The 16,587-nt window shown below is 45.1% G+C and overlaps 1 pseudogene; it reads right to left on the reverse strand.

The window, feature by feature from the left end:
• Nucleotides 1-270: 270 nt before the first annotated feature.
• LOC133505903 (protein Jade-1-like) lies at nucleotides 271-13,666 on the reverse strand (annotated as a pseudogene).
• Nucleotides 13,667-16,587: the final 2,921 nt, after the last annotated feature.

The raw sequence follows: 16,587 nt of genomic DNA on the forward strand, positions 1-16,587 counted from the left end.
TGTCCGACTAGTCTATGTACCACAGTGTTCCCATGGTGGTGCCCACAATGCCCATGCCCATTGTATTGTCAAACGCAGTGCTGACCATGGTCCCATCCAGCATGGTCTCTTGCTTCAACACAACCAATTTCCTGCTTCTTCTGGTTTCTCCAGTGTCTGATGATCTACTGTCTACCAGTCAGATGGGAATGTTTTTTTTCAGAGTCTTAGAGCAATAGCCGCTCTTCAGGGCTTTGAGACCTCTAAAACTTCAGTCCAACACTTCCACATTCAGCCCTCATGCTCCGGCTGTTTTTTTTCACCGCTGTTCAGGCACCAGGGCCTCAATCTGAATGGTTTTCCAGTACAGTCTCACACTCTTGACTTCCTGAGCTGTCACCTCCTGCTTCAGGGACTTCATGTGGCGAAGCACAATGTTGTCGTTAGGATGGTTTGGGCATCTGGAGTCGTGATCCAACTCATTGACCTCCAAGGGTTTGGCCTCAAGGGTTCTGGTGTCGTCCTTAGATACCTGCAGTGAGTCAGAGCTTTTTTTCCACACGATTTCCCCTTGCCCTGCTTTGATTATCGTTTCGTCTTATGTTCCGAGCAGTTCCATGGGGTCCAAGTTTGAGTCCACTGAGAGCTTAGTCGGTCTAAAGAGAAGTGACTCTGCAGACCCTGCTCTGATGGATTACTACTGAGGAGCTCTTGGTCTATGAGCTGGACTTGGTGGTGGAAGATCTGCTCCTGAACTTGCTACATGGAATGTTTCATCTTCATCACCATTAAAGTCAGGTTGCAGACCCTCTCTAGGTCTTGGCGGAGGTGTGTGAATAGCTGCAGTCGTCTCAGCAACACCTCGTATTCACGTCTGGCCAGGGTGTCCTCCTCGTCCTTCTTAGGCGTGAGCAGCAGCTGGTTGAAGTTAGCTTTGCGCTTCAGCTTCCAGTCGTGGTACAGGAAGTCAACTATCTCTGGTGGCATCTTGAGGTGAATGCCCACATCCTCGGCGTCCACAAACTGGTAGAAAATCTCCTCCATCTCTTGCAATTTCATCTTGCGGACATTGACGCGTTTTTCCTGCGGGTCACATTGACGAACAAAACACAAAGATGACTGCAACGATGAGGGGGACGACGAGGCGGAAGGGATGACGCCAAGGGCGGTCATGTCCTCTTCATTGTCCCCGCTAACCCTTCCTCTCAATTTGCCCTTCTTACTCCCGACGCCTTGCTCATTACTCAACTTCAGTGGTGGAGTCCCGCTCCACAGTCACTCCTCTTAAGGCCCGAGTGCTTGGGCCAGTAGTACTTGAACTTGATTTTGTCGTCCTGGGTGATGATGGTCATCTCCAGGCCGGAGTGGAGGCCGAAAGTTACGTGGAAGGTAATGGGGCAGTTTTTGTCAGAGCAATAGATGCAGGCTACCATCTTTCTTTACACAGGCAACAGTTGAGCAACCACCTGTTTCTGGGAATGTGCGACACGTTGGTGACAGGCTCCATCTTCTCCGAGTTCCCATTGCTCATCTCTGGGATCCACAAGGCACAGCTGACATGGACCCACTTGGTTCCATTGCGGGTGGGCTTCATAGCATCGCCCTTCTTCGGGCACAACTGGCACTTTGGCAGGATACCTAAGGTGTATATCCAATCATCTGCTCTTTGGGAGTTTTTGTATGCCGTAACAAACCTGGTGGATGCAGATATTGCACTTGTTGTAGAACACCTTCTTGTTGTTGTCCTCTCCTTTGGGGAACTGGCACGTCGCACACCACATTCTCGTTGTACTTGATGCCAAGGCCCTACTGTGTGTCGGTAGTATGTGTCATGTTGTTATGACAATGGCGCTAAAACTCCTCCAAGGAGCACTCCATGGCGAATTCATCCTGTGGCGGAAGGGCCAATCTTGCAAACTCCTCGTTGATGACCTGCAGCCAGGTGACGTCTTCCTCATTGAGGTCATAGTGACACATGCCCTCCACAAAAGTTCTGATGTCCACATAACTGAGAGCCAGGGTGTCCGACCTGTGGATCAACTTCTTGGGCCTGACAAACTTGACTTCCTTGCTTTTGTCGGTTAGCGCCCAGGACTGCGGGCTCTCAGGCCCCTGGACACTCTTTTTCCCACTTCTGCTTCCATAGATCGGCCAGGACATAGTAATCCTCTGCATTGAGCTGGGACGGGTCCTGCACCTTCATGGTGGTGATCAGGTCCCTCCTGAAGACCTGAGATGGTTTCTGTCTGCATTCTTTCACGGCCTGGGATGAAGTCTGGGACCAGCATTTGGAATTGCTGACATTGTCAGACTCGTTGCTGCTGGAGACTTCTTTTCATGGTGGGGCGTCTGAGTAGTTCCAGCTTCACCAGACTTATTGACCTGTCATTGGTTGTCCACGGAGGGACACCATCTTCACATACGAGTACTAGGCGTTGGCGTCCATTGAAGAGGTGGGATTGTCCTTGGTCCATGATGATTCATGTCCATAGATCTAGTGGCGAACACGTACAGTGCCAGACTGGCCAGTGCGGAGGAGCCATGCTCCGATCAGTACTAAAGCCAGCAGTCCCAATAGTGCCTCTCCTTTACCTAACATGCCCAAGCCCGGATCAGCTGAATTCTTCATCGGTTTGAGACCAGGGCAGCCTATTGCTACCCCACCCTTTGTAGCCGGACTTCCACCGCTACTCGTCGTTGAATGAAAAGGGAGCCACAGGCTTGCAGTGGGACAAGTGTATCCATGTGGGACATTCTGCTATCTTTATCACCGTGGGAGTGGTCAGCAGACTTGGTAGGGACTTTCCCAGCTAGGTGAGGACCAACACTTCCTCTTGATGACTTTTCTCAGGACCCAATCACTAATTGACACCAACAGCACCTGTGAAGAAGGTACAGTTGGCGGCAGATCATTTACTTCTTTCACAGTTTTATTTATCAGAATCTCTTTCATCCAATCACTGAAAGTATTTTCTTCTTCTGACTGCTCCACGAGCTGCTCTACCATGGGCAGTCTAATCAAATCTAATCTACCAGATGCTATTTCAAATGGGAAAAATCCTTTATCTGTTGGGGTTATTTTCACATCCAGTTTTATTAAATGTAAATATTCTCAAGTTCTCCCTGTATGTTCCATAGTTTTCCTTCATCAAGACTTCACTGTCCCATTGCTTCGTTCCACTAATTCTGCACAATTTTTTAAAAGTTATTTCTAGATTTACAGCTACTTCACTGATTTTTTTTTTCATTAACAAAATGTGGCCCATTGTTGCAGTACAATTTTTCTGGGATTCAATGAGAAGGAATAATATGTTTACAAGAACTTTGCCACAGTAATAACATCAGCACTTGTAAATGGAAAAATCTCCACCCATTTAGATAAAGGGCAGATCAATACTAAACAACATTTGTAATGCTGGACTTTGTTTAACTCAATAAAATTAATGTGTAAAAACTCAAAAGGATGACGAGCTTGGGGAAACTGCCCTCTCTTAGGTCGGCAGTTCCCTCGAATATTGTGTTTGCAGCAATTAAGACATGATCTACAAAATATTTTTGAGTAAGAATTGAATCCAAAAGGTGCGAAAAAATCTGTGTATAATAGCTACCATCCCTCCTGTTGAGACATGGCAAGGCCCATGACTCAAAATCGGCACTGTTTTAAGCAGATTTTTTTTTTGGGTAATACTGGTTTTCACTGATTATGTATATCAGCGGTTCACCTCAGGGCTGCTGGAGGCACATTCTGGCTGAGGCTGGGACGCAATTTGTCATGTCATGTCATTATCTAAGCTGCTTATCCTCACAAGAGTTGCGGGAAAGTTGGAGCCTATCCCAGCTAACTTTTGGTGAAAGCCGGAATACATCCTGAACTGGTCGCCAGTCAGTCACAGGGCAGATATCGATGCCACGCTGCCCACATCAAAGGCAGGTGTGCGTACCACTACACCATCAGGGATTCTAGTTGCACACAATTTAAATTTAAATATCTTTTTTTTTTTTTTTTAGCACAAAATAAGATAAGCAAGGAAATTAATGTAAACAGGTTGTGTGCAAAACTAATAAAACTCCCCATGACAAAATTTGCTCACAGCAGTTCAATTACCAAAAGAAATAGCCATATGTAAATGTGCAGTACACACATCAAATACAGATAAAGAATCATTAGGAAATGGATTTACAGATAAAACAGCAAAATAAGCAGCAGCCAAAACATTTATAGGATTAGCTGACCATGTAACAAATGAAGATATACTTTGAGATGATGTGCTAAACAAAATGCAACAACAAAGCTTACCAGCATAACTAAAAATGTGGAAAAAATAAGGTACTACATTACAAAATGGGAAATATGTCAGCACAGATACAAAAAAAAAAAAATTCTACCAAAAACATTTTTTAGGTGGGCGGCAATCTTGAGCCATGGGAAGTCTAAGGTCTCAACAGGGGGAATGGTAGCCCTGGTAAGAAGGCATTACATGATTCATGGATTTAACTTGTATCCCAAAAACTTTTTTAGTAGGGCTTGTTTGATCTGTGTGCGACATAATCCACAAGGGAATGTGCATCCAAAACAGTTTCCTCAAGCTACACATCCATTCATCTCTCCATCCATTTTCTGAGCCACTTATCCTCACAAGGGTCGCAGGGAGGGCTGGAGCCTATCCCAACTGTCAACGGGCAGAAGGCAAGGTACACCCTGACCTGGTTGCCAGCCAATCGCAGGGCGCATGGAGACAAACAGCCGCACTCACAATCACACGTAGGGGCAATTTGGACATAATGATAGATTTAGTCTAACTATACATACATTACTAGAACGTAAGGGTCTCATTCCATTCAAAACACTGTTTGGGAGACCATACAAATTACCAATATTTTCCACACAATAAGAGATAGATCAATGATGGGAAAAAAAAAATAAACTCACACAAGTGGGTCCCTTTCAGGAGTTATTAACAACCCCAAACATCTAAAAAAATTGCAAATTGGGGTACTTGAGTTCATTTGTTGATTGTAAGAAAGTTATTGCTTTTGAAACCATTGTTAACACAAACAAAACAATTTTTTTTATTGGCCAGTTGTAAGATAGCTGTTCTCATTCTCACTGCCAAGGTCGCTGTAGTCCGGTTACACATGGGAGTGAGACTGCTGTCATAATGGTGACTAAACAGTTAAATTTTGCTGTTGCCGTTATTTTAATTTTTCTGTTCAGTGGTACCTGTGGGAACCACTTAAGGTCCCACCCCCCAAAAAATAGATAAAATAAAATAAAAACAAAACAAATTGGATAACTACATACAAAAAAGTTTGGGGAATCTGTGTATCCATTAACTTCTCTTGAAAAACAAAAAAACTGTTTTCTAATGGCGTGTCACTCAGAAATTTCACATGCATCAATCTGATAGGACTAGAAACAAATTGGGAATTTTATCAGCATTGATGTGTAATTTTTGTGCCATTGTCATGGTGGTGCGGCAGTAACTGTCTTTTTGATTATTTTTTACGCCGGATGCCTTTCCTGACGCAACCTTCTGCATTTATTCGGAGAGAGAACTGGAGCCAACCCCAGGTAACTTCAGGCAGCGGCAGACTACACCCCGAACTGGTCGCCAGCCAGTCGCAGTGCAGATGTCGACACCATCACTGAGCGGGAATCGATCCCACGCTGCCTTCACTCAAAATGTCCCTCTGAGGGAAACCCAAACTACAACGTGGCCCGCAAGAGAAATGAGGTTGACATCCCTGCACTCCACCATAAGAAAAAAAAAATGTACCAAGTTGCTGTGCTTTAATAACCTTATTACTGCCATTTGTCTATTCATCCGATGTCTGTTTATTAATTAACATCTACTGTACATGCAGTTTTACCTGAACACTGGCGTAGACTGAGCAAGAGCTGAATGACATGGACAAAATCGCAGAAAGAAACACGTGGATACACCTTACACACTGTAAAAACTCATCTCAGCCGAGTCACCCAAGGGGAAAGGTGAGCAAAGTCCAGCACACGGTGGGTGCAGATTTATAAGATCTGAAAATACCTGAAGGCTGGTGAAGATTTAAAAGACACTTGACTCATTTAGGGGTGACTTTGTCGACATGACTTCAAAATGGCTAAATAATATGATAGCATGTTGGGCTGCAACATTGACAGCCGTAATGATATTTTTGTTCATATGCTACTTTTGGACACCTGTAAAGCTGACAAAAATGCATAACAACAGAACCAATAATTATACTCAGTCAACTATGCCTATCACACATAAGATAAAGAGGTGCAACCTCATTTCAAATAACATTGGTAAACAACTATGCGGGAGTCACCGAGGCATGAGAGGAGGACTCCATGTGTGCCTTCCAGTGAATCAGTTCAGCACTTTTTAAATTCCTTGGCAGAGTCTAATTGCTGGGGATTCCATCTTTGGGCTTATGCTAAATGAAACCCCCACTTTCTTCTCACCATTTGCCAATTTAATGCTACCTTAAACCTGAATACCATACAAAAAAGTACGTATACTATGGAGGGAATATTTTAACCGAAAAAGCCTGAGGAACATTTTTTCATTATTATGATTATCTTTTTTACAAATAGGAAACAAAACTGGTTGTTATTAATGTCGAATGCAGCTAACAAGGTAAACTATAGTTACATCACATGCATGGGCCCTGGGCCACTAATGGGTGTAATTCCAACAGAAATCACAACACAATGTACCCTGGAGGTAATGACTAAAACAACTGCTAACATCACTTTTCAGAAATGGAAAAGTGTTTATCCAACAATTAAGGCAGTAAATGATAAACTCATATTTTCTACTAATGTTGCACTGGCTAATTTCTCCTGTGTTAGCTTTACAGGGACAGATTTTAAGGTGGGAAGTCTCAACAAAACATGGTGTCATGATATCCATCTGCAAACTGCCCCACTGCTCCCATGCAGCGATTTGTTGTGGTGGTGTGTTGGTCAAAAGTTGTATGACACTGATAAATGCAGCAGGAACGTGTACACTGGTATCACTGCTCTTATCTGTGACTGTGTTTCCATCCAAAGCAGAGGATATACAATTGGCCGCATCCATCTTTGGACCTCCCCTTGGGTTCTCCCGAAGGCGAAGGTACTCTTGGAAAGATAGAGATCTGACATACATTGATGCAAATGGCATCCCAACTGCATACCAGATGAGTATAAGTTGGTACACGAGATTGCTGCAGGATGGGAATCCGTCTCGTTATGGATAACTCTGAATAAAAACGTTGACAGAATCAACTACATACATTACAATGTACAGAAACTAGGTAATTATACGGAAGCAGGCTTTATTGCCATAACGGAACAACCAGCTGCAACCTCACTCATGACGTTCCAGCACCGCATAGCAGTCGACATGCTCCTGGCCGAGAAGGGTGGTGACTGCTAAATGTTCGGTGACCAGTGTTGTTTATTCCAAATATCACAGCACCCGATGGGTCACGCACAAGGGCCATTCAAGGCCTCCGCACCCTGAACCACAAGATGAAGGAGCACTCTGGTGTAAACACATCAGCCAGGTCTGAGTGGTGGGGGAAAAAAAAAGATTTGGCAAATCTAAAAATTTGGTGTTCTCTGTCCTAGTGTCTATAGCTGTTTGCAGCTATTCTTGCATTGTGTGGATGTTGTTGTATTCCCTGCATAAAGGCATCACTTAACCAACTTATAACCACTGCTATTGCCCCGACAAATTCAAAATTGGTAGAAATATATCCACTATTGGCACAACAGAGTAATGACAGTGATATTGTTGACCACGATGTTGATTTTATGACTTCTCTTCCAGACCTGTTCTCTGATCCAGAAGATTACAAGTAATTAGTGCTATATTTTCCTGCGAGTGCAAGCCGAAAGGGTGATCTATTAGATGATTTAAGGATTTGAGGAAATGTAGGATAAACAGGAGGATAATGAAGAAATAATTGTAAATAGTATTAAGTAACTGCTTCTGACTGCAATGAAGAAATGCTTTGCTCAGCTCCAATTCAGTTACTGCTCTGCCTGCAATGAAGAAATGCCTTGCTCTGCTCCAATTCAGTTACTGTTTCTGCCTGCAATGAAGAAATGCTTTGCTCTGCTCCAATTCAGTTCCTCACCTCTCTCCTCGTGAGACTTGAACTGGTGTCTTTGCTTCCTTTTTTGTCCTGTTTAATGAATGTCTGACTGGTGAACCTGACACTCTCCCACACCAATGGGTCGTGACAGAACGGTCTGGCCATTATAAGACTCAGCAGGAAACACTCGGCAGCGCCGGGAACGACAACCGGCAAACTGCCTGCCGTAGGACCTAGCATTTCCTATCCGGGTAGGCTCCATGATGTCGTCCTCTTGCGCCATAAGATAAGTGTTACCATCTGCTTTTAAAACTGGCCTGAGTGGGGTACACCACGAGGAGGTAGATATTTCCAGGACTCAAGAATTCCACAGGCCAGTGAGACTGTCCTCCATCCCTGTCATGGTCCTGCTGGTCCCAGCCCTGGCTGTGCAGGTCCCCTATGCACCAGCTTTTATTAGGAGGCGCACACCTGCGCCTCATCGGTGATAATCAACCCCAGTATATATAGGACCCAGTGGACGGTCTGCCTTTGTCAGATCATTGCCATCCATGCCTCGTTCCTGCACTTCCTCGTTTCTGATCCTGAATCCTTGTGTACTGACCTCCGCCTGTCCTCCGACCAACCCTGTAAGCTTGACGCTCTTTATACTGCTGCTTTCTCCGACTGATATCCCGTGTACCGATCCCTGCTTGCCCGCTGACCTGCCTTCTACACCTGACGTCCTGGTTACCGCTGCTCCAGTTGACTGCCTGATCCCCGACCTTGGAATGAATAAACACTTTTCCCAAACTGCCTCTGCGTCTCCGGAGTCCTGCATTTGGGTACTTTCCGGCACCGATGGGTCGTGACAATCCCCTTATTCGCAGCCGCGGGCCAAGAATATTGAGGTCTGTAAACATGAGATCCTGGAAAAACAGTTATTTTGATGTAGGGTGTCTTAGTACAATGTCCAACATCAAAGGGTCCAGAGAACCAAACTAATTTAGGCAGTTCGTTTAACATTGACTCGGCGTCGTCATGGTCAGAGTAGTCACGTCCGTGTTCTCTAGTTAGGGTCTCGTGTTCTAATGTGGAGATATTAGTTGTCTGAGGTGTGTCAGGAACAATTGTGCAGCATGGATCTGCAGATTTGGAGATCTGTACATTAGGGAGTGGTGTGTCGTCCCAGTCAGTCATTTCAGTCAGTCGTTTCACCATGGGTTCCACCTGCTGGCCAATGTGTCCTGGAGACAGAGCGAGTGAAATATGGGGTACTGACTCTTCCTGCATTTTTAACCATGTCATTTGATCTGGTGTTAGACAACAGGATGCTGCTACACTCGCATGCTGCATATATATGTGTGGATGTAATGTCCCAAGGATCACCTTGTATGTATGCAAAGTTCTCAGTGGTATGGATCTAGTGGAGGCATGTAAGCCCGAAGAGTGTTTAACCAGGGCTTCCACAACAGAAATGGATGTATGAGACCAGGTTTGAGCGGTGTTTCTGGTTCAAGTCGGGCCCAATAAATGTCCACAGTTGGATTTGGTTCACTCACAAGTGTCATAAGCCATTGTCCAGAATGGCAGAAGGTGTCAGCTGTCGGCATTATAAACGAATAGTGGAAGGTCTGTCCGGCCAAGATTTTCGGTAGGGTTCGAGTCCATTACAGGGCTTGTTGAGTCCCTGAGAAGCCCATCAATTGCACAGTGTGTTGTGACAATAAAGTGTCTGGGAGCGAGATGTTGAGTGAGGAGTGTGTTGCCACTGTGTCAACGAGAGTGTTCACTTTTCACCCCACAACAGAGATGGTGATCATGGCACCTACATCACAAGACCCCTGGCTTCCCGGGCACCCCTAGTTGGACTGTCCAATCTGCTGCTGTCCATCCTGCTGCCAGTTTGGGCCGCCAAAGCTGTAATTTCTGCCTCTGTCTTGGCCCCCTCGGTTGTTGGACCAGCCACCACGCCCTTGGATTGGACCTTTAGGTGGAGGAGCTGTAAGACAATCTTTAATCCAGTGATTGGGAGAACCACAACCAAAAACATCCTTGATCACGTTGATGTTGTTGCACTGTCCACTGGCCCCATCACGCCTTCGGAACCCACCTGCCAGTCTAGGTGGTTGTGCCTGCCAAAGAATTACATCTGGTGTGGTTTTGGACCTTTACGTCTTGCCTGTGCTACTTGTAATTTAAGAAGTTGTTTTTTGGAGTTTAGTAATTTCATTATCCTTACCCTGTTGTTGGCTTGAATAAATTTTGAGGTGATGCACTAAGTGTCGTCTAAATCGAGGCTCATCTCCGGACAGGAAGTCAGGGTCAGCTTTAAGAGTGGTCTGTACTGGTTCAGGGAGACCTGCCAGGATCGCAGCCCTGAACATAGCCTCCTCCTAACCAGACTGCCCAGGGTGACATCCAGTCAATTCAGTCCAAAGTTTAGTACAGTTCCTCAAGTGCTCAAGTGGGTCGTTTAACATAGGGAAAAGAAGTGGGTGCAGCTGTAACAGGAGTATGGAACCTCTCTCTGACAATTTAAGACATTTAAAACCGCATACAGTGCAAGTAACATGATCAAGACGTGGATAAATTCTAAAAAGCATGAGAAAAAAGAAGAGTTTTCAACCTTGTAACGTTTTGTTTGCGTGTTATAGAAAATATTAATAATATAATTTAATATCTATCCATTCCCTTTACCGCTTATCCTCACAAGAGTCGTGAAGCGTGCTGGAGCCAATCTCAGCTCTCAACGGGCAGGAGGCGGGGTACACCCTGAACTGGTTGCCAGTCAATCGCAGGGCACATAGAGGCAGACAACAGTTGCACTCACAATCACATCTAGGGGCAACTTTGAGTGTCCAACTCGTGTTACGTGTTTTGGGGATGTGGGAGGAAACCCACGCAGGCACAGGGAGAACATGCAATCTCCAGACAGTAAGGCCAACACTTTACCAGCTCTGCCCCTGTGCTGCCATAACAGAATGTGTGTTTCTTTCGGCTTGTCCCTTTCGGGGTCACCACAGCGTGTCATCTCAGATGAACGCATATATATGTTTGGCACAATTTTTACGCCGGATGCCCTTCCTGACGCAACCCTTCTCAACCCTTACCATTACCATTACCATTTTGCTTCAACTTTGGCATCACTGTCACCATTACCATCAATGCGAAATGCCTTTCTCTGTTCACCTCTTTTAATTCCATGAGCCCTTAAACAATTTGTCTCTTACATCTTTCAGTCTTTTACATTGATATTTATATTGTATTTACATAGTCTCTGTCAGTTTCCTATAACTTCATCATTAGTTTTGTCCCAATTGTGAATTTTACCCTAATTGTGCTTTTGCCATTATTTTAATGGGCTCTTCCTTTCTTTATCTTGTTTCTTTTTATGAACATTAGCCTTCATTTGCCGCTCATTTTCAATATACATTTCATGTTTAGTTGGATTATATTCAGGACATTCATGATCAAATTCACCAACCATGATTATTTATTTAATTTTGCGGTCATTCTTCTTCGACTAAACCCAACCAAATTCCTATCGCGCAACAAATTAGCCTATACGATTCGTTATTTTCGTATGCCACCGTGCGACGTCCCAGGCTCAAACCGATGGCAAACCCTCTGTTTTTAAGGGATCCCATCCCCCTTCGGTGTACAAGGTCAACCTCACCGTGCAATTGTACAACTACAATATACGTCAGCTACGACGAGATATACAACTTCTCTTTATCTCTTATTCTCTTTATCTCTTATTCTCTATATCTCTTATTCTCTTTATCGCTTATTCTCAATAACTCATATGAGGCATGAACAATCTGATACCAATGACTTCCAAATGTAGGCAGTTAATCATGCAGAATTTGACAGTAAACAGGCTTCTGCTTACCTTTGGTTTTGGTCGTGACCTGGAGAAGTCAGAAGTACAGACGACTACCCTCGACTTGTCCGTATAACACTCGTGTGTTTCTCACACGTCTCTATCTCATCTGTCGACGGCCAACGGTCGTCTACCTCCCTCGACTTACAGTCGGGGTCACCAAGAATTTGTAGGGATTTGCGAGTTTGGACCCTACGCGTGTTCGCTGATCGAGGAAGGGATGACCAATGATTAGAAAAAGTTAACAGCAAATGGATTTATTACAAAGGAATGTGCAATACAGACATCCGGGTCTTATCGAGGTATCTGCCACACATGAGATGTGTGTCTTCTGGAAGGATAGCCAAAGAAGAAGACAAGCGCTGCCTGGTAACACAAGGTTTTTATATGTATGGGCCCATAGTGTCCATGGTAGAAGTGGCTGCCCCAACCACCCCCGCAGTCTGGTTCTGGGATGTGATGGTAACTTTCCGCTCCTTATCCGGTGCCGTTCGTCTCCTTGGCAATGCCTGGGAGAGGAGGATGCCACCAGCCAATTTTCTGCGTATAAAGATCAAGGACAGCCAATGCGCTCCATTACACATCCTTGTCTGATTAGCAAATGGACAACACTATCTGTTGATTAAATGTATAAGGTCATATTTATGGAAATAATGAAATTGAAATAAAAGTAAAATAGTCTTCAGTTGTCATTATTCATATTTGTCTTCAACCAATTCAGGTCTGTCTACAAGAACAATTGTGGCTGGAGATGATGAACAGTTTCTTCGAAGAATTTACTGACACAATATTCCAGGCACTTATGAGTAAATCACAAGTGCGAAGGTACAGAGATAGCACACATCCTTTATCTTGTCAGAAGGGCGGACTATGGGTGGTATCAAACCTGTGGCGTGAGATCGGGGCTTTCCACTTAGACAAAGGGTTTTTGTCTCAACCGGTTCTAGCTGGCAATGGATTATTTCAAAGTGTCCATTATGCAGTTCATCAAGGATAGCCAACGTGCAGAAATGCGCTCAAGGACACATCTGGCTACAGAGCAGAGTCCCAGTGAGGACATGAAGAAATTATGGAGTAATGATTAAATATGGGCATAATACATACTTCAACCCCCCTTTCAGACTCGAAAGAGTCCGACACTTGAAATAAACATAAAGAAAGCTGCCAGCGTCGTCATCATGGGTGGTGCATCGGGCATGGGGCCTTTTCCTCTGGGATGAGTCGAGCTGGGGCACAGTCAGCTTCCTTGTCGAATGATGTCATCAACGGGTGCCAGCTGGCACTGGAGAAGACATGGTTTTCCGGTTGTCGTCAGGTGGAGGGGTTGCTGAACCTGAGGTGGATCTGGCGGGTCGTGTAGAAGAGATGTAGAACCACGTGTGCCCCTTTCCCGCAGGACATACTGCTGTGGCCGTCTGCTCCGTGACTGAAAGGGACTTGTACACCTAGGTTCAGACTATTTACGTTTAATTACTTTTAACCACACAGATTTACAAGTATTCATTTCGAGCAGAGTGTCTGGTTGTGAATGTAGTGAAACCAAATAAGTAACCAAATGTTTTAACACAATGCCTGCTGTTACAGATTTGCCATTCCAAAAAGGAAACTACTATGACTAGTAAATACCGGTAACCTGACATAGTTTTAATCATGTCAGTGAAATCCTATTGAAATCAGCTGACCAGGGGAGTCCGCGTCCGGATCGTGGACTCCCTGTGGTGGTTTCTTTGTAGGCATGCTGTTATACATACTGCAAACGCAGCAGTCCAGCAGTTCATCTTTAACAATTTGTCTCATGAAAGGATGCCCCCAGGCGAGAAGTTGTCTGTGTTTCATCCACACCTACATGGCATGTTCCATTGGCTTCAGAAATTAGATTTTTCCATTGTGTCTGAGATGAAATGCACTTAACCTCTTTTCGCCATATGCCATCCTCATCTTTGACACCCTCTTTCGACTTCCACACACTCTTTTCTTCTGGACTTGCTTTTTCCTGCCACAACTTAACTGTTTCTACTGTCATCTCCTGTTCATTGTCACATTCAGACTCAATTACAGTTAGTTGGAGTGTTGGTCGGTACCCCGCAACATATTTTTGCTGCTCAATCTGCTGATTCATTTCCTGCTGATACAAAATCATTAGTTCGAGAGTGACCTTTGCATTTAAGGACTTCAACCGCTGTCGGGAGCATTAAAGCATCTCGCAATTCAAGAATGTCGTCCTGATGTTTAATAGGTGTACCGATTGCAGTTTGGAAATCGTTTTGCTCCCATTCTTTTAATGCAACATGAACTGTCATGTGTGCAAATCTCTCAAATCTGTGTAAATGTTAACCGAATGATTTTTTCAATTTATTATTTATTTATTTATTCTTCGCTACAGATCTCATCCTCTGATCTGTCATAGTACAGAGTGTAATGCATACAGTCAGTTACCATGTCATAAGATCTGAGGTTATGAACCCAAAGTGACCAGAGAGTCCAAAAGTGTTCAGCCACTGGAGTCCATATCCACTCTTGCCCAGTAGATGTTGGCAGTGGCGTATGCCACAGGGTGATGTTCAACAAGCGGGAACTGGGAGGTGGCACCGGAGGCAGAGGCAGCCGAGCAGCAGCAGGTGTTACAATCCGGAAATTCCAGGATGAGTCCATCAGGGCTGCATTTGATGAGAGGGCATGTGACGATGAGATCTCTCCCCAAAAGATTGACTGGACAGTTAGGTGCAAACAGAAAAGAATGCAAAAGAGTCTGTGATTGTTGGATTGGCTGTCTTGGGGTTGGCTGTAACCTCCTCGATTGTAGCCACGTGCTCCATCCAGACGCTCGAGGTCAGTGTCTGCACTCGTGGGCCCAATGACCAGGCTGTCCACAATTGAAGCACACGTTACGGCCACCAAGGGCGCACCTCAACTGTCACGTCCCATCGAAACGAGAGTAGGACCCAGATGCAGGAACTCGGAAGATGCAAGGTAGTTCAAGAAGAGACACGTTTATTATATGCAGAGGTAGGGGATCGAGCAGGCAGTCCGGTGCAGCAGCGGTAGTTGGGACGTCGGGCGAAGAGAGCAGGTGAGAGGACAGGCAGGAGTCGGTACACAGGATAACAATCAAAGCAGGCAGAAGTAACGAAGGAGTCAGGCTTACAAGGTTGGTCGGAGAACGGACGAAGGTTGGTACACACAGGTTCAATCAGGGATACCGGAGCACACGAACGGGACATGAAGATCAACGAACTGGCGCCGGCCAGTTGTCATCGCGGTAATATAAATCCACAGCATAATCAGGCGCAGGTGTGCACCTTCCAACCAGCGGACCTGCGCGGACACCCGCACAGCTCGTGCTGGAGCGGCAGGATCATGACATCGACCCACGAATGAACCTGCTTGATACATCATGCACTCGGCACCGACAGAGGGAAATTAGATCAGAGCAAGAGTGGCTTTTTCCTGGTTTTTGGATTTGCAACTATAACATGGCAAGTTGTGTTTCTGCTGTTTTGTTTGTCAACCTTAGACTCTTTTTCTTGAGCATGTCTCGTGAAATGATGCTTACCACCAGTCAACCTCAGCACGAAGGTCCGGATATGCCTCCATGGCCTGTGCCACAGACTTGGGAATGCCCTTCAAAATGGCTGCTCGGAACACTTGCGAATGCAAAGCGGAGGTTATAGGGGGGTGTCCTGTTTTCAGAGTGTAATCAGTGAGGGCTCAGTCAAGAAAAGTCGCGGCCTCCTCATCTGCTTTGGGAGCAACCAAATCTGAAATGAAACACTCAGGGACGGGAAATAAAGTCTCTAACGCTGCAGACAAGGTCAAATAATTTTCTCGTGTAAGAGCCTGATGATCAGGGAGACCAGAAAAACCTGAATTTTGCATCAGGGTATTTAACTGTGAAAGCGGACGTGATTGCGTAAGGAGAACACGAATGTCACCTGTTGTTAACATTTGTCCAATTAACCACTCTCTGCACTGCTTGAAGCCAATTGGCACCACCAGATTGCATGGGTGGAAGTTTCTGCGGCAACACACTCACATCGGTGGGAGAGAAAGATTTGTAAAACATTGCATAGGTACCAGTAGCCGGGTCAACTTTTGCTAACATTGGTGCCTGCAAGATTTGGAAACGAGACACACGCCGATGAGGAGGAAAAGCTGGACCTTTGGAATATTCTTTTGGGTCTTCAGGACCTCTGGTTTGATCCAAAATGGAGTCAGCGTGAGCACCTGAAAGATTCTGGACATGAGACTTTAATTCTGCTACTTGATTGTAACTGAGCAACATAAAACCTGTTTACTGCTTGCCCATTCGAAGAGCCTCGAGCTGCGTGTTCCCCAGCGTAGACAGCAACTCCCTGTTCTCTTTTCAGTCGGGCTGCTTTTTGTTCAGCGCGAAGGGCGCGGTCTTGCTTTTCCGCTTCAGCGTTCGCTCTATCTTCATGTTCAGTAACGGTTCTCTTAAGTTGATTTCTGATATTTTATGGAACCTCTTGGTGTCTATTTAATTCTGTCTTGTACAGTCGTAGCTGAGACAAACGTGTCAATGGGTCAGCTCTCAAGTTGGCCACTTTTTCCAATCTGCCTTCTAATTCACTAATGGTCACTCCAGCAGCCAAAGTTTCCGCAACTGTATTCATCTTCGAGGTTCAGATTACATTCCC

This window comes from Syngnathoides biaculeatus, chromosome 9, assembly GCF_019802595.1.
Source record: "Syngnathoides biaculeatus isolate LvHL_M chromosome 9, ASM1980259v1, whole genome shotgun sequence".
In the NCBI taxonomy this organism is placed as follows: Eukaryota; Metazoa; Chordata; class Actinopteri; order Syngnathiformes; family Syngnathidae; genus Syngnathoides; species Syngnathoides biaculeatus.